The sequence below is a fragment of the Artemia franciscana genome, chromosome 4, assembly GCF_032884065.1.
Source record: "Artemia franciscana chromosome 4, ASM3288406v1, whole genome shotgun sequence".
Taxonomy (NCBI): domain Eukaryota; kingdom Metazoa; phylum Arthropoda; class Branchiopoda; order Anostraca; family Artemiidae; genus Artemia; species Artemia franciscana.
This window is the reverse complement of record NC_088866.1, coordinates 9,392,746-9,418,488: the sequence shown is the minus strand read 5'-3', so window position 1 is coordinate 9,418,488 and position 25,743 is coordinate 9,392,746. Positions and strand designations below refer to the sequence as shown.

At 34.0% G+C, this 25,743-nt stretch overlaps 1 protein-coding gene across 3 annotated transcripts in view; it reads left to right on the top strand.

Annotated features, from left to right (window-relative positions):
* LOC136025958 (somatostatin receptor type 2-like) overlaps positions 1–25,743 on the top strand; it is a 170,453-nt gene that overhangs the window by 10,162 nt on the left and 134,548 nt on the right. The window contains exon 2 of one of the 3 annotated variants that reach the window (XM_065702068.1): positions 10,881–10,956. The exons of 1 other annotated variant lie outside the window; for it this stretch is intronic. The gene's annotated coding sequence lies outside the window, so the exon portion shown is untranslated. Of the gene's footprint in view, positions 1–10,880; positions 10,957–15,850; positions 16,368–25,743 lie in introns of those variants that run through there. One more of the 3 variants, XM_065702070.1, reaches the window with a different exon arrangement.

Below are 25,743 nucleotides of genomic sequence, written 5' to 3'. Positions count from 1 at the left end.
AAGGTAGAGGATGTGTCGACCATGTTTTCACTCTTAGGTTAATAATTGAGAAGTCCCTTCGTTGTCAAACACCTTTGGTCCTTAGTTTTATCGATTATGAGCAAGCTTTCGATTCTGTTGATAGAACAGCGTTAACAAAGGTCTTATCGTTATATGGTATACCAGAAAAATACATTAAAGTGATTTGCGCTATGTACGAGAATAATACTGCTCCGGTTAAGGTAGGAAATGAGGTTAGCAACTGGTTTTGTATTAAATCAGGAGTTAAGCAGGGTTGTGTTCTATCCCCCTTTATATGGATCATTTTGATGGACTTCGTCTTAAGGAGCACAGGAAAGGCAATTGGAGACCATGGAATCAAATGGGGAGGAAGAACGCTCCTGGACTTAGATTATGCTGATGATTTAAGCATATTAGATGAAAGTGTGAGCAAAATGAATGAATTTTTAGAGGTTTTACGTTTTCAGGGTGCTAAAATAGGCTTGAAAATTAATGTTAAGAAGACTAAGTCACTAAGGCTTGAAATAAGTGAAGATGAACAGGTGACCTTAGGTAACGAAAAGATTGATCAGGTTGGGAGCTTCAGTTACCTTGGTAGTATTATTAGTAAAGATGGTGGGAGCAGTGAAGATGTTAAAAGTAGAATAGCTAAAGCTCAGGGTGTTTTTTCACAGTTAAAAAAAGTTTGGAAGAATAGAAAGATAAGCCTACAAACCAAGATTAGAATATTGGAAGCTACAGTGATGACAGTGGTCAAATATGGCTCTGAAGCATGGACACTCCGAAAAGCAGATGAAAATTTACTAGATGTTTTCCAGAGAAATTGCCTACGGATTGTTCTGGGTACCCGGCTGACTGACCGTATTTCAAACAGTAGGTTGTACGAAAAGTGTGGTTTAATCCCGCTTTCTGGGGCTATAATGAAAGAAAGGTTGAGATGGCTAGGCCACGTTCTACGGATGAAGGATGACAGATTACCGAAGATTGTCCTTTTTGGCCAACCGTCTGGGGCTACACGGAAAGCAGGTCGTCCTTGTCTGGGTTGGGAGGATGTCATAAATAAGGATTTAAAGGAAATGGGAACTTCCTGGGAGGGTGTAAAGAGGGAGGCTTTAAATAGATTAGGTTGGAGGAGGAGCGTGCGTAGCTGTGTTGGCCTCAGGCGGCTTGGTGCTGCAGTGAGTTATTAGTAGTAGTAGTAGTATGAGATAAGACGAACAACTTACAACCATCATTTAACTTGATTTTTTATTTAAAAAGACATGTGTACCAAATTTTTTAAATGCAACTCGGCAGATCAATAGAATTGATTTCTATTGATTCTATCCATTAATTGTCATTGTCACAATTATTGGTTTGACTTTTTCTTGGAAAAAACATACAACTATACCACTATGAGATAAGACGAACATCTTACAACCATCATTCAGATTCATTTTTGATCTAATACAGCCTGTATACAAAAATTTTTAATATAACTCGGTAGATGAATGGAATTGAGTTGCCGATTCAATCCATTAATTACCAATTGTGAAAATTATTGGGTCAGCTTTTTCTTGGAGAAGACTTACAGCTATACCACTATTGGAGAAGACGAACAATTACAACTATCATTCAGATTTATTTTTGATCTAAAAAAGCATGTATACCAAGTTTTTTTTTAAATATAACTAGGTAGATGAATAGAATTGAGTTGTCGATTCTATCCACTAATTGTCAATTGAGAAAATTATTGGTTAGATTTTTTCTTGGAGAAGACCTACAACTATACCACTATGAGATAAGATGAACAACTTACAACTATCATTCAGCTTTATTTTTGATCTAAAAAAGCATGTATGCCAAGTTTTTTTATTATAACTAGGTAGATGAATAGAATTGAGCTGTCGATCCTATCCATTAATTGTCAATTGTCAAAATGATTGGTTCAGCTTTTTCTTGGAGAAGACTTACATATATTACTATAAGATAAGACGAACAATTACAACTATCATTCAGCTTTATTTTTGATCTAAAAAAGCATGTATACCAAGTTTTTTAAATATAGCTCGGTAGATGAATAGAATGGAGTTGTCGATTCAATCCAATAATTGCCAATTGTGAAAATTATTGGTTAGACTTTTACTTGGAGAAGACTTACAACTATACCATTATTGGAGAAGACGAACAACTTACAGCTATCATTCAGCTTTATTTTTTATCTAAAAAAGATTGTATACCAGATTTTTTAAATATATCTTGGTAAATGAATAGAATTGAGTTGTCGATACTATCCATTAATTGTCAATTGTCAAAATTATTGGATAGACTTTGTCTTGGAGAAGACCTACAACTATGCCACTGTGAGATAAGTCGAACAACTTACAAATATCATTCAGCTTCATTTTTTATCTAAAAAAGCATGTATACCAAATTTTTTAAATATAACTCGGTAGATGAGCAGAATTGAGTTGTCGATTCTATCCTTTAATTGTCAATTGTCAAAATTATTGGTCAGAATTTTATTTGGAGAAGACTTACAACTATACCACTATTGGAGAAGACGAACAACTTACAACTATCGTTCAGCTTTATTTTTGATCTGAAAAAGTATGTGTACCAAATTTTTTAAATATAGCTCGGTAGATGAACAGAATGGAATTGTCGACTCTGTCCAATAATTACCAATTGTGAAAATTATTGGTCAGAATTTTACTTGGAGAAGACTTACAACTATACCATTATTGGAGAAGACGAACAACTTACAGCTATCATTCAGCTTTATTTTTTATCTAAAAAAGATTGTATACCAGATTTTTTAAATATAACTTGGTAAATGAATAGAATTGAGTTGTCGATACTATCCATTAATTGTCAATTGTCAAAATTATTGGATAGACTTTGTTTTGGAGAAGACCTACAACTATGCCACTGTGAGATAAGTCGAACAACTTACAAATATCATTCAGCTTCATTTTTTATCTAAAAAAGCATGTATACCAAATTTTTTAAATATAACTCGGTAGATGAGCAGAATTGAGTTGTCGATTCTATCTTTTAATTGTCAATTGTCAAAATTATTGGTCAGAATTTTATTTTGAGAAGACTTACAACTATACCACTATTGGAGAAGACGAACAACTTACAACTATCATTCAGCTTTATTTTGATCTAAACAAGCATGTATATCAAATTTTTTAAATGTAACTCGGTAGATGAATAGAATTGAAATGTCGATTCTATCCATGGATTGTCAATTGTCAAAATTATTGGCTAGACTTGTTCTTGTAGAAGACTTACAACTATAGCATTATGAGATAAGATGAATAACTTACAACTATCATTCAAGTTTATTTTTTATCTAAAAAAGCATGTATACCAAATTTTTTAAATATAAATCGGTAGATGGATAGAACTGAGTTGTCGATTCTATCCATTAATTGTCAATTGTCAAAATAATTGGTTAGACTTTTTCTTGGAGAGGACTGACAACTATACGACTATGAGATAAGACTAACAACTTATAACTATCATTCAACTTTATTTTTGATCTAAAAATGCATGTATATCAAGTTTTTTTTTTAATATAACTTGGTAGATGAATAGAATTGAGTTGTCGATACTATCCATTAAATTGTTAATTGTCAAAATTATTGGCTAGACGTTTCCTTGGAGAAGACTTACAACTATTCCACTATGAGATCAGACGAAAAACTTACAACTATCATTTAATTTTATTTTTTGATCTAAAAAAGCATGTACACCAAGTTTTTTTTTTATATAACTCGGTAGATGAATAGAACTGGGTTGTCGATACTATCCATTAATTGTCAATTGTCAAAATTATTGGCTAGACTTTCTCTTGGAGAAGACTTACAATTATACCACTATGAGATAGGACAAACAACTTACAACTATCATTCAACTTTATTTATTATCTAAAAAAGCATATATACCAAGTTTGATTTAATATAATTCGGTAGATGAATAGAACTGAGTTGTTGATACTATCCATTAATTGTCAATTGTCAAAATTATTGGCTAGACTTTTTCTTGGAGAAGACTTACAACTATACCACTATGAGATAAGATGAACAACTTACAACTATCATTCAACTTTATTTTTGATCTAAAAAGCATGTAAACCAGATTTTTTAAATATAATTCGGTAGATGAATAAAATTGAGTTGTCGATTCTATCCATTAATTGTCAATTGTCAAAATTATTGGTTTTCTGTGATATAAAAACCGTAAGAGAGCAAGATAATAACGTACTTTAGATTATGCAAGGAACATAAGTCTTATAGTTCAGTCAGTCTAAGGTTTAATCTCAAATACACTGTAAAAGCTTTGATTGTGTTACCATCCGAACCGAAAAAACTTCTCTATAATATGTAAAAAATCTGCCAAAATCGGACGAGGCAAAATTGATAGTTTTCGTCTTTTCTTCTGAAATCACGACTTTTCAAAAACAACTTTATTTGCAAGTATAGAAAGTCGGTAATAGGTAAATCTGGTACGTAGATTACGAAAACGCACCTTATTTTGTTTTAACTATTCACATTCAGTTCTCCCCTCCCGCCCATAAATCGAGCGTCAATATAGGTCTTAGAGCAAGATTATGTGAAGTTGATTTCATACAGAAGAAATCGGACTGCTAATGCAGAGAACAAGTCCTGTAAATGTCAACTTATCCACCCCCTCCCCACTCTCCACCCTATTCTTAGAATCCAATAAGCAACTTCTCACAACTAGCTAAATCACTGATTTTAAAATGAACAAAAAATCACAGATAATTTGAAATTGCAAAAGAGATTCATCACATTTATTTAATTAATTACATGTTTTCTCCATCATCGATTTAAACCTGAAAATTAGAACAACTGGTTTCTTTGCAAGATTTTGAAGCAATGTCGCATCCGATGCCATTTCGATGACAGTTGCACCGGTCACTATCACAAGATCCCTTACAACCACACTTCACGATGGTGAGGATTTTCTTTGGTGCCGCTGGAAAATAAGGGAGAATAGGGTACAGCGTGCCGTTCTTAGGTCTCCGTCCCCAATTCTTAGGACCAAGGGCAAGGATCTGCCAATCAAATCTTGCACTTGAAGATAGATTCGGAAACAGTGAAATTTCACTGCCGCTGAAGTAGGAGGTAGATGTTGGGGATGGATTAAACTTGTAGACGTTGCTACTTTCTGCCGAGACTTGGTGTCGGTAACTGTCAAGAGTGTCGGTAGATTTTCCATTGTACAAAATAGAAAATGCAGCTTCTCTCGCTGCATTAATGTCTTCTTATGAAGATTCAGTTCTAGAAAACGTTGAAGCATTTTCCCTAAACTGTGCGTTGCCTGTCTGCCAATTAAGCGCAAAACCTTTTGCCATGTATATTAGACATGAAGTTATGTCGCAGCCAAGAATTGCGTGAACAAAAGGAAGCAGTGTGCTTATTCAGTCCCAATCTTCAGCGTCTCAAGTTACACCTGAAGTGGCTGGCTTAGTCTCACTGTGCAGGTAGACCTTGTGGTACTCCGGAATACAATGATAAAAGAACTTTGAAGAAACTTTTATTGGGTGGAGAGATCAGTGGTTTTTTTCTGGGGGGGGGGGTATCCCAATTATTCAGTATGTAAGGTCTTTGAAACAGTTCTGGAAACATTTTTAAGCAAGAATATCTACTGTAAAAGGTACTGAAAACAAAATTGATGAAACTGCTTCTATTGTCAAAACACAAGTGATAAATTTAAAGGCGAATTATCCTTATATACTTCAAGGAACATTGGCAGGTTGATGAAATCACTTAAGAACTGACATAAAAGGAGAGAATACATGGTTATGCTGCTGAAAATTTTTGGCACAGCACACAAAAGAGAACGTCAATACTAGTTTATTACAAAGTTATGATTCTTATTTCTGGTGTAGAACTCCGGAGCAAAAGTCCTTCATCCTTAGCTTCAACCTTTCTTTCTTCATTAGGAATTCAGTTCCTCATAATCCACTTAATTTCCTGCTTTCTTTCCAAAATAAGTTTCCAAAAATAATTTTCAAGCTACTAGGAAAATGATCGGAGTTAAAGATCAAAGTTATTCCGAGATCTAATAAACAGTTGTCTCATTAGCTGTTTTTTAATTTTACTAACTGGAGAATAAGGCTGTGAAGACGATTGTAGAAGAGGGGACTTAAAAATCTCCGACTAAGGATTTTGGACCATGGATATAATCGGCACCCTTTTTGTAATTTTCCGCTTTTCAACTCCAGAAATATCACAAGAACTGTAATTTTGTGGATTAAATAGCATTTTAAGATGATGTAATCGAGATAAACTTACAAAATGCACGTAGATACGGTCAAGAGCCTCGAAAGGAGCCATTAAGCCTCTCTCTATGACAATACAGTAGCCCGCTTGTTTTGTTAGTCTGTAGACGATATCTGAAACTTAGTAAGGACCTAAACTAAACCTAATCTAACCTGAACTTAGTAAGGGGGAGTATACTTGAAAAGGGATTGTAAACCTCTAGTTGAGGTTATTGACTACTTAGATTATAATGGTTAGCTTTCTATACTTACCAAATTTTGCACTCGTGAAATGGGACGAAAAGGTCTATTTTGCTGCCATATGGCACTTACAGATGATGTTATCGAGACAAATTTATAAAAAAGCACGTAGATACGGATATTACCTTTGAAAGGTGATATTAAAAATATATATTCGCTGCTATTGTAGCCTGCTAGTCTTGATATATATGCGAAGAAAAAAGGAAATGCACCAGTGCTATCTATGCATAAAATTGTTTTTTTTCTCGTTGTTTTAGGTTGGGAACTTCTCGAAGTTTTTCGAGAAGTTTAAACTTTTTTTTAATTCTCACGAATTGGTTCTTGCTATAAACTTTTGCTGGTAAGATTAATCGAAATGATCAAATAACTTTTTTTCAAACACCACAATAAAAAAAAACATATTTTAAACTTTCGATTCCTATTGGCTGCGGTTTGCTCTTTACTAAGTCGTAGCTATTGCTGCAGAAGAGATAGCATCACAGAAAACTACCGGTTTTTGCTATTCCGGGGAACAAAACAAAACTTTGACCCAAACTGGTCCGAAAAGCTATCACGGGGGAATTCTAAAGCGAAAAACATATTTATATTGTCGGAAACAATATGTTGGTATTGACAGTTTTAGAGATAGCAGTTCCGCGTGGTGGCACATTGGTTACTGAAGGTGCACAAAGTCCATAGAAAATAAACGATTTAAAATAGAAATTATTTTAAAGTCAATGCCAGAGAAGTATTTGGTGCACTTTTAACAGGTTGAATTAAACTTTGCCAAGATATCTTTCATTTTCAGCTAATGCTTTTTATTTGCCTTTTGTGCTCCATTTCAACTCAGGTCAAGTCCCCATAGCACTTCAGACTTTGCTTTTGAAGTTTAACTGGCTCTGACCACCTTCGTTTTTCTTTGCTAATTTTGACAATTACATGCCTTAGTTGGAGCTGCTGATCTGCAACTTTAATGGCATAGACTATCTGGTGGTAGTGGACATTGGGATCAATAGAGGAAGGCAAGTTAGGAGGTTAGAGCAGAGGAAGTGAAACGGCATTTCATGCAACCAAGGACTGTTGTAACAGCGGCTTCATTTATATCAACGCTCCACTCGTTCCCATTTCACCTCTTGCCCAGCCTTTTAGAACTTGGATGCTTGTGTTCTGTAACGATCATCCATGATCAGATTATCCACGCAAACTGCAATGGGCGTCAGGGAATGGTTATGCACGAAAAGACGTAGCAAATATTGGATGTGTGTCCACTAGTATAGACTTATGTAAAATCCAGACATTTCAGCCAAACATGATAGGAGACAGGAAGGTGCTCCAGAAAATAGTCGCATTGACATGGTCTTTGGTTGTGTCACCACCCAAATCACTAGCTGTTAGTCTTTTACTTCCAATATGCTCAAGAAACTCAAACTGTCCCTGATGCCTATTAGTTGCTTTCGAAAACTTCGTCAGGTTTGAACTATTAGATACTTCGTCAGATAGAATTATGGAACTTCGTCAGATAGATATTGAACTTCGTCAAATGGAATTATTGAACTTCGTCAGAACCTATTATTGGACTTCGTCAGATAGAACTATTAGGAATATAGACGTTTGTCAATTCAGTTCCCTCTGCTGTGACACACAGTGTGCCAGTGCTTTTGTTGACAGCTTAGTCTTTCTTAGTTCTTTTCTAGCTTATAATAATAATATAATAATGTATAATAAAATTTATTTATTACCCAAAAAATACAATGATAAAACTGAGGAGTAAACACAGAAAAAAGAAGAAAAAAAAACCATAAACATACGATAACATAAAAAAATAAACTCAAGTCAAAAAATGGCCAAAGAGAGTCAAAAACACAAATCATTTGCTAAGATTTAACACATAGATCTGCAGATATTTGTTTCAGTCGCGAGGGCGCATCAACAATGTCAAATTTAGAAACAAATCTTTGGTTCCGATACTCCCGAAGCAGACGTGCCAGGCCTCCAGACGAACTCCCTACCATTGATCTTGCAGACTATGTAAAAATCTTAAAAACTGAAATATAATCAGAGAGTTTGTATTTAACACAGTGAACATGTATTCCTTAAAAATCAAACCATCGGAAAGCTGAAGGAAATCATTCAGAGTATTTTATTTATCGAGGCACCAATTGATATTCATGCTTAATACTCTCAGAGATCTTTAGAAAGGTAGGCTCAAACACAAGCGCGATTGAGTGGGACGAAAAGTGCTTTTACAGTGTCTCAAGAGCCAAAAAGCTTGTGAAAAAAAGCCACTTTAAAGTCAAGATGTTAAACTTTAGCGTAAAGAGCATGTAATTAAGAAGGGTACAGCCCATCCTACATGTAAAATAATATCTTTGTGTTTTTATACAGCTCGTTACTTTTGTTGAAAGAACTAATTTTTATATTTAATTTAGTCTAAAGGTGACCGTCTCCAACACTTTTAGAAGTTTACCATATATTCTGGATTAACCGGTTTTTATATTTTTCATTAAAGACATTCTGGTTCCTTTTGGTTCCTCCATGTACCCAATTGCCAGTTGAACATTCATTATATGTTCTCAGAAGAAATTTGCTTCTTTAACTCATTACACTGATAATTTATTTCCACTCTCCATCAAATATGGTTATAAGTGTGAGTATGTGCATCTTAAGGCTCGATTGAAAGATTGTGCTGCTCGTAGTACAATAATTCTAACGAAATGTGTAACAGGTTCACTGAAGCATATTTAAAAGAGTTTGGGAGAACAAAGTTGTTAAAAACTAGAAATAAAACCATATACATTTTGAACATGATACTAACAAGCTATTCATTAGTCAAAGATATAACTTTATGCTCCTTTTATCCACTGTTGTTGTGAACTATGGATCCTCATGTTTTGAATTTTCATTATTTTACGATCAAGATTTTATCTGTAAGCAAATTGTCTCATTTTCCTTGCTATATGTGATCCATGGATAACCATTTGATAGGTTTTAAGTTGTATTAGAAGAAAAAATATAAAATAATACTATATGTAAAATAATTATGAAAGTAGAATCCTTAGTAATGCTTCATACTTTTTTGGGGTACCTTTGAATTGAACCTTTCCTGTATTTTCCGAGTCACTTTGGCTAGCTCCGTATTGTGTTGTCATATCTTTTTTCGAGCCTTTTCCAAGAAAAATAGGATTTCCCTTTCCCAAGAATTTTTTTCGTGAAATTTTATGTCCAGATACGAGTTTCTGAAAGAAGTAGTCATTCAAATGCGTGTACATACTAAGATTATTTTTTCCATGCAGTTCTTAAACATGGCATAATTCAGTACAATATAGAATATTTTTTTTCAATAAAGTTTATCCAATAAACAATACACAAGTCTTTCCTTTTGTATGTTAATATTGCAAAATGTTTTCTTTACCAATTTTCTCATATTTCTTGACTATGCCTACTTTAGCATATATTTCTGAGTTTTTTTTTGCCAAAAAACTTGTTTCTCTTTTTTGACCCGATTTGTATTCTCAATGGGGAAATTTCTCCCAGTCTATCTTTTTAATGTAATCTGAGTCCGTTATTTTCTTTATTTCTCTTTTAAGCTATTTCTTTTATAATTTCCCCCAGAGAGTTTGACATATTGAAGGTTTTAAAATACATTTTTTTTGTTTGCTCTATTTAGCTCTAATAAATCGGATCTTATTAAAAACTTCAGGGATGAATATCAGTATATATATATATATATATATATATATATATATATATATATATATATATATATATATATATATATATATATATATATATATATATATATACATATATATATATGTATATATATACATATATACATATATATATATACATATACATATATATATATACATACATACATATATATATATATATATATATATATATATATATATATATATATATATATATATATGTATATATGTATATATATATGTATATGTATATGTATACATATATATGTATATATATATATATATATATATATATATATATATATATATATATATATATATATATATATATATATATTGATATATATATATATATATATATATATATATATATATATATATATATATATATATATATATATATATATATATATATATATATAGTTTGGCTTCTGTTCGTTGTGGGTTTCATTGATTTATTGACTATGGCTTATGGTAGTTTTACGATTGGGAACTTATTTGAAATTATTCCTGCTCGTTTTTGGCTTAATGTGGCTCTTCATATTTCTTCGAAAAACTGCTTTTGTGGAAAGCGATTTCGAAATTAATCTATAAAAATATTTATAGAAAAATGAAGATAAATGTACCAAAAATGATGTTTTTTCTTTTAGAGTTGGAAACTGTTGTGGAAACTATTTTTCAAAAGGAGAGACAGCTCTTCGTGACATTGAGGCGATTTTGTTGAAGGTTTGAGGTTTTTATCATAATTTCATTCGTATCGTAGATATGTTGATAACATATGTTGTATATTATGTTGTATATTATGTATTAACATATTATAACATATGTTGTAACATATGTTGTATATGTTGTATATTTTGTATATGTGTTGCTAACATCAAACCAATGTTGCTAACATATATAAACGTTAGAAAATAGATAACATTCTACTTTCTTGGAAAAATTTGAAAAAGAGTGTTATAAAAATAATCCATTGTATCCCAACTTTTTTGGCCTTAAACTGTCCAATTAAGATTTCCAGTAGACTGGAAAAGTAAAAAAAAAATCAGACAATATTTGGACAGTTTAGAGGAAAAATTAAAGGGGTACACAAACAAGAAAGTGGAGACAATTCAACAAGAAAATCTTTTGTTGGTTGTGATTTATTACGCATCAATGTTTTGGCCTGTACTTTCCCACCTCTTTTGGCCTCAAACTGTCCAATTAAAATTTCCAGTAGAATAGCAAATACAGAATATACTGTTCATTTTTTTTATTTAGAGACTGATCACCAGTGTACCCTTTGTCGGATGGGATAAAACGGGTGAACATAATTAACGGTCTAAAAATGCTCCGCCTCGTTCAAAATAAGCTGAACATGGTTTATTTTCGCCAAAAAAGCTCTTAAGAATTTGAATAAGGAACTGGAATTTAATCCTTCAATTTCCTATATTTGCTTTTCTCTCCCAATTCCATTAAATGTTTAGACACCATTGGCTGGAAGATTGGCCAAAAGATTTTCTTTACATAGAAAGGCGGATAAATTCTTATAAACTTCAGCAAACACAAATTCGTCTTATTTGTGTTATTAACTTTAATTAAACAGTTGGTTTCGAGTAAAAGTAAAAGTGGCATTTGAACTTGATGCGAGATGCGATTATTCTAAATATTAATTCAACAAACTTTTCCAAAAAAATAGTTTATCAAAAAAAGTACAGAACTTCGTTAAACCTAAATTGAGCAGATATAAAGTCACGTTATCTTCCAAGTATAAAACTACCACAATCACCATCAAAAGATAAATGAAACCCAAAACGAACAGAAATTACAATAAATAAATGATTCAAATACAAAACCAGCAGAAATTAATATCAGTGGGGCTAACATCCCCTTGCCTTATGGAGACCAGAACATAGTTTGCACTTTGCTGAAAAAAACAAATGAATTGCTGATTGACAGTTTTATATATATATATATATATATATATATATATATATATATATATATATATATATATATATATATATATATATATATTCTTTATTTATATTCTTTATATATATTCTGAATCTTAATAATTAAATGTATTTTTTTCTGGTCTTCAGAAGATATGGAGGTATCAGCCCTGCTCGTCTCAATTTTTGCCCTTTTTAATTTGACTTGGTTAATTATTATAATTTCGTTTGTTTTGAGTTTCATTTATTTATTGATGGTAGTTTTACGTGTGGCGTTCTTTGCTTTTCTTTAAAGAACTTATTTTGTGGAAACTTTTTTAATTAATTTCTGTTTGTTTTTTTATTGACATAGTCTCTTTAATAGAAAATAATATAATATTTTAAATCTTTTCCCTTTTTTTCTTAAGAATCCATAGTTTGGCTTGCTATCTGCATGTTCGAGGAATTTTTTCAACAATTTTTAACACCATACACCCTTTTGAAAATCTGGACACACATATTAGGCTCTTGCTTAATTTAGTTTTATAACTCCTAAAGTTGTGTTAAAAATAAAACTTAATATCATTCCCAAGAAATTGTATCCATGCTCTTTGACAGTCTTGATACAATTACATTATTTTGATTTAGTTACATTGTAAGATCAGAAGTAAAAATAGTAATAGCCCTGAAAGTTCCAGCTTAATAGTCGTTCTTGGAATATTTTTGAGATGTCTTAATGGCAACCAGCATACACACAGTGCCTTTTGATTTAGTTTTAAACCAACATTTCGTTTTAAAGCAAAATAGGTAAATGGTATAACTGAGGGAGGTTGACGGACCCAATATCCCTAGTAACATAGTTACTGGGCTGTTCAACTGTGCTGAACAAAATGGTTATCTTAAAATTTGATTGAATTTTTTGGGAAATTATTGGGCTTGATTATAGGGCTGCTTGCCCTCCAATTACTTTCAATCTTACAAAGGGCACTAGAATTCTTAATTTCCAACTCCTTTAAAAGTTTCTATGATTGGCACTGCGCGGCCTATGATTTTGCATATATGCCCTTTTGAAAACTTGCCTGCATATCGTTTTTTTTTCATTTAATTGAAACTGCTCCTAAAGGTTCCCTAAAAGTTTCGCCTTAATATCCTTAGCGTTATTAGTTATAGCAGCCGTAGTAGTAGTATTAATAGTATACACATAGTGCCTTTTGGCTAGTTCAAAATCCTCCACAACGTTTCCTGAAAGTTTCAACTTAATAATGTAAACTGTTCTAAAGAAATTGCTGGCCACCCTTTTGAGAACCCACATGCTCATAGTTCGTTTTGATTTGGTTCAACATCTGCCTGAACATTCCTTCAGGGCTTCACCTGAGTGCCCTTATTTTGCATAGTAGCATTAGTTGTAGCAGCATTAGCAGCAGTATGCACACATTACCTTTGGTTTTCTTCAACATCCCCCTCAAAACACGCTCAAAGTTTCAACTTAAATGGGTTGTCCCCTCAGCAATCCCTCGCTCTTTACGCTAAAGTTTTTAATTGTTTTAAAAAGTAGAATTGTGGCAAAGATTCAAACTTTAGCGTAAAGAGCGAAGGATTGAGGAGGGGACAACCCATTTCATATACGGAGTAATTTCTGTTCGTTTTAAGTTTTAATGTCGCTCCTTACTCTCAGTTAAAAAAAAAACTAGTTTTTTTATTTAGATTCTGAACGCTTTTGAATTAATGCATGTTTAATTTTGGCTCTCCATACATAAATTGTTAAAATGAAATTTGCATATTAATTCTTTTTTTTTGGCTAAATGGCTTTCTCTTAGTTTTGACCAGACGATTTTGAGAAATAAGGGGTGGGGAAGGAGGCCTAGTTCCCCTCCAATTTTTCGATTACTTAAAAAGGCAACTAGAACTTTTAATTTTTAACGAATGTTTTTATTAGTACAAAAAAATATACGTAACTTAAGAATTAACTTACGTAACAAACTTTTATATTCTTATATTTTTGATTATATATATGAGGGGGTTTGTCCCCTCGTTAATACTACGCTCTTCACACTAAATCTTAAGTTTTGTTCCAATTCTTTAAGAATGACCCCTGAATCAGAAAGGCCGTAGAATAAATAGTTGGAATTACTAAAAATACTTTAGCATAAAGAGCGAAGTATTTATCTCCTCCTAAATACCTCGCTCTTCATGCCAAAGTTCTTTTAGAACCCCTCATATGCGTAATAATCTCTGTTCGTTTTAAGTTTTAATCCTACTCCTTACTTTCAATTGAAAAAAAATTTCATGTTTATATTTTCATTGTTTTTTTTTTTTGTATAGTAATGCTAGAAAATCCATCGCCCTTTTCATTGAATTTCTCTTCCCCCATGAAATATTTCTCCAATGAAATATCTCCCACATAGCCCCCTCCCCTCAACCCCACACCCGAACCAAAAAAAATCCCCCTGAAAACGTCGGTACACTTCCCAATAACCATTACTGTATGTAAACATTGGTCGAAGTTTGTAAATTTGACTGTGGGGGAGTAAGTCATCCCCAAAGATATAGTTATTATGGTTTTCGACTATGTGGAACAAAATGGCTATCTCGAAATTTTGATCCGTTGACTTTGGGAAAAAATGAGCGTGGGAGGGGGCCTAGGTGCCCTCCAATTTTTTTGGTCACTTAAAAAGGGCACTAGAACTTTAAATTTCCCTTAGAATGAGCCCTCTTGCGACACTCTAGGATTACTTGGTCGATACGATGACCCCTGGGGGAAAAAAAACAACAAATAAACACGCACCCGTGATCTGTCTTCTGGCAAAAAATACGAAATTCCACATTTTTGTAGATTGGACCTTGAAATTTTTCTATAGGGTTCTCTGATGCGCTGAATACGATAGTGTGATTTTCGTTAAGATCCTATTACTTTTAGGGGGTGTTTCCACCTATTTTCCAAAATAAGGCAAATTTTATCAGGCTCGTAACTTTTGATGACAAAGACTAAATTTGATGAAACTTATATATTTAAAATCAGCATAAAAATACGATTCTTTTGATATATCTTTTAGCATCGAAGTTGCGTTTTTTAGAGTTTCGTTTACTATTGAGCTGGGTCGCTCCTTACTGCAATTCGTTGCCACGAACTGTTTGACTATATTTTGATATATATTTGAATAATGACTACATTATTCTGACAAATTTTTCGTCTTAGCTTTAGCTTTAGTATTAGTAGTACTAGTAGTAATAGTAGCAGTAGTAGAAGTAGCAACAATATTAATAGTAGTAGCCTTAGATTTAGTAGCAGTAGTAACAGTTTGAGCATAAGCAGTAGCATTAGGATGAAAAAATTGTCTTTGGATTAGTTCAACATCCCCCACAACATACAGATGCATACAGATGGCATGTTGTCATTCAATTCACCTTCCACTCTCAATATTCTCTTAAAATTTCATCTTCATACACTTCAAGACGTAGTTCCATACTATTTAGAACTTTCCCAAAATTTACGCCTTAATACTCTTAGCTTTAGTAGCAATAGTAGTAGTGGCAGTAGCAGTAGCCTTAGCCTTAGCTTTAATACCAGAATACTTCAATTTGAAGGGGCAATTCATTGCCTTTGGCCAGACCACGAGCCTCCGCGCCAGAGGGGAGTCGCGGAATGTTTTGCTCGACTTGAGTTCTTTAGTTTGTTTTGTGATTTTGATATGAGTACTGATCTTCCTTCTACTTTTACTTTTGCCTTCTTTTTGGGAAGTTTAGGTAGAATCTAGAGAGAGCCTAGGACTAATATCGGTGGTTTGATAGAGTAGCTCCGTATAGGCGAGGAGGTCCTATATTATGTGAGATAGCTTTCCTGAAGGAAAGGAAGATTTCTGAAAGAAAAGTTTTTGGCTTGATTCCGTGGCACATACATAGCACGAGAAGTACACTTGTCGTAAAGTCACTTATTATAGCTGTGGCGAGCCTACAGCACGAAATATGAATAGGGCAAACTTGTAGAACCCGCTGCACCAGCACGACCACGATACAAAACCTTAGCACCATCAGTAGTGGCACTTGTGACGTTATGCCGCGCACACCTGCAGCAATAGTAGCTCACACTGCTGGCAACTACAAGCTAATGGCACCACTGGGACACTGTTAATATATCGGACACGCGTTTCAGAAGATAGAGTTTAATTTAACCTATAGTAGCCTATATAAATTTTGCAAATAGACACGGATTTAAAAAACCAACTTGTAAGTAATTTTCATGATTTCATAAGTAATTAATTTTCATAAGTAATATTTTCATGAGCTTGGCTATAACTGAGAAAAATGAATTGTGTAAGTGAGAACGACTTTAGTGAAAGTGGTTTAGGCATAACCAAATGAAATAACATAAAAATTAGAGAAATAAATAAATTAACCGTCTTTGCCGGAATAATGAGGCAGTTGTGAGATTGGGAACATGAAAAGAGATAAAGCTAATTGATTGAGGAATGGAATTTAAGAATTAATTAAGATTGCAGTAGTGAAATCTCTCCGTGCGAAAAAAAAAAAATGTTAAAGGGGTTTAAAAACAGATAAAAAAGGGTAAAAGTCTGATTGTAGTTCGGATAGATTATATTAATTGGAGATTATCTTCTGGGTCAAAGGTTATAAGATTATTGATGCGGCAAATTAGCAAAATTGGTTTGTTTGGTGATAGGAAGGTGAGATAAGTCTGTACTTTTAGGCGTAATCTGCCTTGGTGGAGATTACACGTGGAAAATTAGTGTAATTTGTATTTTTAGTGACCAGTACCTGGTGGGGATTTTTGATCTATGTCGCAACGTGGTTTTTCCTGTCTGATTTTAAGGCCAGCTAATCCATTAGAAGAATGTTCACACGTTTGTTTAGTATGCTTTCTCGTCCGAGATATCCCCTGTTATTTCCCTTTCGAAGATTTATTTTACTCATCGAAAATTCGTTTTTAGTGAATTAAATTGTTATTCGTTAACAAGTTCATATACTCCTGGTTAATTAAGAGATTATTCAAATATCTTATTTTGTCTCGCTATTAACTGATTATATTGCTTATTGTCATTTTTACTGTGTGGCAATCGTGGAGTTTCCTACTGTGGATTTATTAATTAAAGGATATTACCGACAGAAATCTGCTAATTTTCTTATTCACTTGAGACTCTAATTATACTTCTTAGAAGAGATATTGCCATTTGAGCATGAAAATGTTGGACTTCCGGATTCACAGAAGCCTGTGACATAGAAGCCCGTAGAGAGGCAGACGAAAAGGCTAGGGAAGCCCGCAAAGAGACATACGAAAGAAAACGAAAGTATGGAGGGCTTTGAGAGAGATCACCGTGGATACATGGAAGAAAACAGGCTGAAATTTATCAAATTGAGAAAAACAGAGAGGAGGAGGATCGAGCTGAAGAGACAAATTAAAGGTCTAGTGAGACCCGTAAAGAAACAAATGAGAGAGAAAGAAAGGCTCGTATGGAGGCCTTTTAGGGAGATGACCGTACATTTCTTAAAACCTTGAGAGGTCTTACGAAGTCTCACTGGGGAACCTTGAGGAGTCTTATTTTATCAAAAGCAGCTTGTAGGCCATTGGGTGACCAGAATAATTTTGAAGGATAAATTGTAAGAGAAAGAGACGCATGAAAAATTAGTTTCTATGACGAAAAAACGTGAGACTTCGTTGACTAGGAGGGTAGGTGGAGCAACCCATAAGCAAAAATGGGAAGCGAAGCCACTTAGTCTAAAAAAAAAACAAATTACTTAATATTCCAGTAAGGAATGCTAATAATGGAATGAAATGTGATTTTTCAGAGCTTTCTTAAAAAAAAATGCTCCAATAGAGACCATAATGTAACCCATAAAATAACAACTTGGGCTACGTCCAGCAAGATCTGGTGTATTGAGGAGTTTGTAAAATCATACAAAATACAAGGAAAATCGAACGGAAAATTAGCCAAAATGGTAAATGACTTAGGTAGTGAACAAAGTTTGTGCGAACTGACCAAATTAATACGACACAAATCCACCAAAAGGAAATATTTACAACACTTTGTTATTATGGAGATGAGCACCGATGCTCAACAGCTTGGGTTAGAATAGAAATTACAAAGAATGATGAAAAGATCATTCTATATGGTTATCATTTATTATGGTATATGATGTATCGCATTATATGTCACAGCCCGATTTATCGCTTCTCTCAAATGCAAATCTGTGAGAGCGTTTGCGCTCTGTAAAACTCGAGAACAAACCGGTTTCTTCTTTAGTTTCTTTCAGCTTAGTGCGAGACAAGACAAAGACAAGTGACAAAATATACGGGAAATATATAATTTGGGCTATCTTATTGTACATAAGAAGGGGGGAGTAAAGTATTTGGACATTTTGAAGTCAGAAAACAACTGTTACTTCATAATATGCAGAATAATTGTACCTAACACATTTTGCATGCAGACCCCCTATACTTTACCCTTCCCCCCAATGTGCAAATCTATAGCCTAAATTTGTTCTAAGGTAATGCAGAAACTAACGAGAAAACTGGTTTATTTTCGAGTTCTACACTCAGCGTAAACTTAGGTGAGTGGCGCAAAATGCACAAGTACAAAAATTTCTTCCCCCTACGCAAATTAAAAAAAAAATCAAATAAAATTATCAAATTTAGAAAGACTTGTATTCCACGGAGGGGGTATTTTTTTTGGGGGGGAGGGGGTCCGTGGGGGTATTTTCCTCAGGATGTATTTTCTGGGGGGGGGGGCATTTTCCGCGAGGGGGGGGGTATTTTCCAGGGTGTATATTTTCTCGGGGTATTTTCAAAGGGGTAGTAGCAGCAGTAGCGTATAAATATTGCCTTTTTAGTCAATTGATCCTCTACCTTACGATTTACTGCAAGTTCCAGATTAATATAATCAGTCATTCCTGGGTTACACCTGGGTGCATATAATGTGTTTTGATTTAGTTCAACACTCCCATAAACATCCTTTGAAAGGCTCACCTGAATTCGCTTTGTCTTTTTGGAAAGTGAAGGTTAAACATGCCCACCTTTTTATATAACACATACAATATCTAAACAATGGACGAATTGCAAAGCTTACAGCCCCTTGCCCTGAGGTCAATGGTAGGGTTGAAACTCCCAAAGACATAGTTACTTGACGTTTCAACTATGCGTAACTAAATGGCTGTCTCGAAATTTTGATGGGATATGTTTAGGAAAAATGATTGGAGTGACAAGGGAGGGGGGGTGATTGATCTCAACTCACTTTTGACTTTTAAAAAGGAAGCTGAACCTCTCAATTTTCAGTCGAATAAGGTCCTTCTGAAGACAATTTCTTCTACACAAAGTGCCTCGATATAAAAAAATAAATAAAAATCACTAATGAATGCATTATTCCCACATTGCTCTTTACCTAGCCAGCGCTATTGAGCTGCCTATCACAAGGTTGACTGCAACCACCCACTGTTTACGTTAATTTTTAACTAGTACTGAACTGAAGGCATATCAGAGCGTAGCAATCATATCTAGCTGGTAATTACAAATGCCTTCTTTAGACATTCACGAATGTCTTCATATCCCGCTTCAAAATATTGGAATAGAAGATATTATTTTTTAAACGAAAATCTTACAAATAAGCCCTTTCTCAAGAGACTGTGAGGAAAGATTTAGCTTCTTATTATTCTTTTCTTGAGTTAGAGCATTCGCTCTTGAAGTAGTAGGATTTTAAGTCAAATCTTAAGGTGAAGAAAAGCTGGCTAAGAGGGGTGAAAGTTCCCATCATATACGATATATCTCTTAACTTCAATATCTCTCGTCTCTTGAATTTAAAAATTCAATTATAAAATAATTTCTGCTCATTTTGAGTAATATTTTCAGGTTTGATCTAAATACTTAATTTCTCAATGCAAAAATCTGAATTTTGTATAAATATCCTTTGAGAAATGAGGCTCATGGAGATGTTTTGCTTATCAAAGTAAAATAATATTTTCTGATTAAAAGGGAGGCTGGCACATTAATCAGACCCACTTTTTCAAAGGCAAAACACTACCATTGTTATAGAAATAAGTCATGTGCCTTCCCAAATGAGGTATTTTTAACTTAAGAACGGGTTATATGATCTTATTTGATATTTAGAAGGACTTCGGGTCTCAGAGGTCCTTCTGTATATCTTCGGATCTCTTTTTATAGGGATAAAAAGGTTTCATCCCTATTTTGAACTGTTTTACTTTCGTCATGGAAAGGCAGTGTGGTCTTCGAAGTTATCTTTCTTTTCTACTATCAACTCTGTGTGAACATTAGGAACTTCCTAGATTTGAATCAGATATTGCGAAGTGGTAAAAATTGATGATGAGTGGTCATCATCAGCAGTAAAACAAGTTTTACTGCTGAAGATGAACACAGTATATGTGTTCGAAATATTCAGCTAAATAATTTTGTATCTATTCTCTGTCAAATAAAAAGGTTTTATACCTTTTTTGAACTGTTTTACTTTCGTTAGAAAAGAAAGATTCATATTTGATTGTCTGAACAGCCTAGAACTGTTAAGGACTCTGTTGGTCAAGATTTTGCACAGTTTTTAAAAGTTAATTTCCCAAACAACAAGTGTAGGCTACTTAAATAAACCTAATTACGTTTGGTATATCCAAATTCTAAACAATTTATCTACAATATCTCGGAATTCGCTTGCCAGATCGAGTTGAACTTTTGAGAAGTGCTGAAAGGGCCAATCGAACATTGAACTATGAAGTTCTAAAAGTTGACTTTACTTAATAAAAAAAAAAGTAATGTATATCGATGATACCAAAACAACATATTCACAATATCTCAGGGACAAGCTGGGAGACCAGCTTGACTCTCTCAGGTATGTGGCAAGGAGGGGGTACTTTAAAAATGATCTTGGGAGGTGAACCTAAGAAAACTTATTTACAATGCACCTAAGTGAATTGCACTATAAGCTCTGATGGAATTTTGAATCTAATCAAGGTTAAGTATACGGTAATTCAAAACATGCTAGGAAATCTGGAACTGCCTCCACGGAAAAATCACCCTCCCCACGGAAATATCCTCTAGACAATTCATTCCCAGCCAAAATTTACCTCGGACAATTACTCTTAACAATTTCGATCGTAAAATTGTGAAGGAAAAGAGACAACAAGACATATAAAAATAATTTTGTATACGAATTCTGGCAAATTCCCCCAGTGACAAGTTTAATGGCAACTTTCCCCTGACAAGTTTTCACCCTGAAAACTTCCCTCTCCATGGAAAATCTCCCCGTGGAAAACCTCCAGCGGAGAATCCGTCCCCCGTCCAACCCGAAAATGTATACATATTTACCAATTGCAAACGCTATGCGTAAACGATGAGCAAATTTTACAACTTAAAGAAAATTTTAAAACTTAGACCTTTCGCTTGTGGCTGTGGTAGGGGGTCATGTTTTATTCAAAGGCATAGTTATTGCGCCTTTCAACTATGATGAGCAAAATGGCTATCTCGAACTGCCTCCGCGGAAAAATCACCCTCCTCACGGAAATATCCTCTAGACAATTCATTCCCAGCCAAAATTTACCTCGGACAATTACTCTTAACAACTTCGATCGTAAAATTGTGAAGGAAAAGAGACAACAAGACATATAAAAATAATTTTGTATACGAATTCTGGCAAATTCCCCCAGTGACAAGTTTAATGGCAACTTTCCCCTGACAAGTTTTCACCCTGAAAACTTCCCTCTCCATGGAAAATCTCCCCGTGGAAAACCTCCAGCGGAGAATCCGTCCCCCGTCCAACCCGAAAATGTATACATATTTACCAATTGCAAACGCTATGCGTAAACGATGAGCAAATTTTACAACTTAAAGAAAATTTTAAAACTTAGACCTTTCGCTTGTGGCTGTGGTAGGGGGTCATGTTTTATTCAAAGGCATAGTTATTGCGCCTTTCAACTATGATGAGCAAAATGGCTATCTCGAACTGCCTCCGCGGAAAAATCACCCTCCTCACGGAAATATCCTCTAGACAATTCATTCCCAGCCAAAATTTACCTCGGACAATTACTCTTAACAACTTCGATCGTAAAATTGTGAAGGAAAAGAGACAACAAGACATATAAAAATAATTTTGTATACGAATTCTGGCAAATTCCCCCAGTGACAAGTTTAATGGCAACTTTCCCCTGACAAGTTTTCACCCTGAAAACTTCCCTCTCCATGGAAAATCTCCCCGTGGAAAACCTCCAGCGGAGAATCCGTCCCCCGTCCAACCCGAAAATGTATACATATTTACCAATTGCAAACGCTATGCGTAAACGATGAGCAAATTTTACAACTTAAAGAAAATTTTAAAACTTAGACCTTTCGCTTGTGGCTGTGGTAGGGGGTCATGTTTTATTCAAAGGCATAGTTATTGCGCCTTTCAACTATGATGAGCAAAATGGCTATCTCGAACTGCCTCCGCGGAAAAATCACCCTCCTCACGGAAATATCCTCTAGACAATTCATTCCCAGCCAAAATTTACCTCGGACAATTACTCTTAACAACTTCGATCGTAAAATTGTGAAGGAAAAGAGACAACAAGACATATAAAAATAATTTTGTATACGAATTCTGGCAAATTCCCCCAGTAACAAGTTTAATGGCAACTTTCCCCTGACAAGTTTTCACCCTGAAAACTTCCCTCTCCATGGAAAATCTCCCCGTGGAAAACCTCCAGCGGAGAATCCGTCCCCCGTCCAACCCGAAAATGTATACATATTTACCAGTTGCAAACTCTATGCGTAAACGATGAGCAAATTTTACAACTTAAAGAAAATTTTAAAACTTAGACCTTTCGCTTGTGGCTGTGGTAGGGGGTCATGTTTTATTCAAAGCCATAGTTATTGTGCCTTTCAACTATGATAAGCAAAATGGCTATCTCGAAATTTTGATCGGACGACTTTGGAAAAAAGAGGTGGGGAGGGGGCTAGCTGCCCTCCAGTCTCTTTGGTCACTTAAAAAGGGCAATAGAAATTTTATTTTCTGTTTGAATGAGCCCTCGCAGGATATTGTCGGACCAATGGTCGATGCGATCACCCCTGGGAAAAAATAAAAAAACAAATAAACACGCATCCGTAATCTTCCTTCCGGCAAAAAATACAAAATTCCGCATTTTTGTAGATAGGAGCTTGAAACCTATAAAGTAGGGCTAGGGTTTTCTGACACGCTGAATCTGATGGTGTGATTCTTTGAATTTTAGGGGGGTTTTCCTCCTTTTTTTTCGAAAATAAGGCAACTTTTCTCTGACTCTTAGCCTTTAATGGGTAAAGCTAAACTAAATGAAGCTTAATATTTGAAATCAGCATAATAAGCCGATTCTTTTGATATATCTATTGGTATCAAAGTTCCGTTTTTTAAAGTTTCGTTTACTATTTAGCCGGGTCCCTTCTTACTTACAGTCCGTTACCACGATCAGTTAGAAAATTTATTCACTGCTAAGTAGAGAGGTAAATAAAAAAAAAACCTAGCCTATTTGATACAACGGTATCAAAATAGTGTATCTGTAATATCTCAGAAATGGCCAAGAGTATCAATAAGAAATTTTCAAAGAATCCAAATACAGAAGAGAGAATAATGAGGACTTTTTTCCCAAGACAGTGAACCAACAAAACCTATTTGAATATTTCGGCCCTATATCTAACGGCCGTCTTCAGCAAGGAAAATAATAAACAATAACACACTTACAATAAAAGTTCTCGGTTAAAAATCCATTTTTTTAAAATACCATTGGCATCATTACTTCTTAACGAAAAGTTCAGCCAAGACTGTGTGATAAAAGCTAACATTTTACAAGCTAAAAAAGTTCGTTCATATCACTAACTGTATTTATTAAAAATTGGAATAATTTCTTATTGCGATATTTGCCTTCTCTGCAGCTAATCTTGTAGTTCTTTTGGGACTGGGTTTGTTTTTATTAAAGAAAAAAACAAGTTTTTTTAAATGAAAGTAAGGAGCAAAATTAAAACTTAAAACGAACAGAAATTACTCCGTATTTGAAAGGGGATTTTCCTCCTCAACGCCCCACTCTTTACGCTAAAGTTTGACTCTTTCTCTTAACTCTACTTTTTAAAACAGTAAAACACTTAGCGTAAAGAGCGGGGCGTTGAAGTGGAAAATCCCTTTCATATACGGAGTAATTTCTGTTCGTTTTAAGTTTTAATGTCGCTCCTTAGTTTCATTAAAAAAAAAAAAAAAAATTATTTAATTTCTGGACGTTTTTGAATTAATGCATGTTTTGATCTATGCTCTCCGCACATAAATAATTAAAACGAAATTTGCATATTATTTTTTTTTGGCTAAATGGCTTTCTCATAGTTTTAATCGGAAGATTTTGAGAAAAAAGGAGCGAGGGAGGAGGCCTAGTTGCCTTTCAATTTTGTGATTACTAAAAAAGGCCACTAGAACTTTTAATTTTTTACGAACGTTTGTCAGAGGTCATTCTTAAGGAATTGGGACATTTAAGCTTTAGTGTAAAGAGCGAGGTATCGACGAGGGTTGAACCCCCTCATACACGCAATAAAAACATACGAATATAGAAGTTCGTTACGCAAGTTTAATTCGTAATTTACGCATAATTTTTACCAATGAAAACGTTTGTAAAAAATTATAATTTCTAGTAATCCTTTTTAACAGTCCTTTTTAAGTAATCAAAAAATTGGAGGGAAACTAGGCCTCCTCCTTTACTCCTTTTTTCTCAAACTTCAGATAATGGCAATTAAATAATATGCAAATTTTGTTTTAATTTTTTATGTGCGGAGAGCCAAGATCAAAACATGCATTAATTCAAAAACAGCCAGAAATTTAATAGAAAAAAACAAGTTTTTTTTTTAAATGAAAGTAAGGAGCAACATTAAAATTTAAAACAAACAGAAATTACTCCGTATATGAAAGGGGCTTTTCCTCCTCAACGCCCCGCTCTTTATGCTAAAGTTTTTTACTGTTTTAAAAAGTAGAGTTAAGAGAAAGAGTCAAACTTTAGCGTAAAGAGCGGGGCGTTGAGGAGGAAAATCCCCTTTCAAATACGGAGTAATTTCTGTTCGTTTTAAGTTTTAATTTTGCTCTTTACTTTCATTTAAAAAAACCTGTTTTTTCTATTTAATAAAAACAAACCCAGTCCCAAAGGAACAACAAGATTAGCTGCAGAGAAGGCAAATATCGCAATAAGAAATTATTCAAATTTGTAATAAATACAGTTAGTGAAATGAATGAACCTTTTTAGCTTGTAAAATGTTAGCTTTTATCACACAGTCTTGGCTGAACTTTTCGTTAAGAAGTAATGATGCCAATGGTATTTAAAAAAAATGGATTTTTAACCGAGAACTTTTATTGTAAGTGTGTTATTGTTTATTATTTTCCTTGCTGAAGACGGCCGTTAGACATAGGGCCGAAATATTCAAATAGGTTTTCATTCAGAGTACAAGGAGTTAACAACAAAACCAGATTTCATTTCTTTCGGATAACATCCATGCTTACATTTAGACAAATTGTGTAACTAACTAGTTTAAACCAAGATTGAAATAACATTTCTCTCCTGCGTGGCTTTGAGCCAACATTGTGATTTTTTTGAATGGTGAAAAAAAGTCTTATTGCTA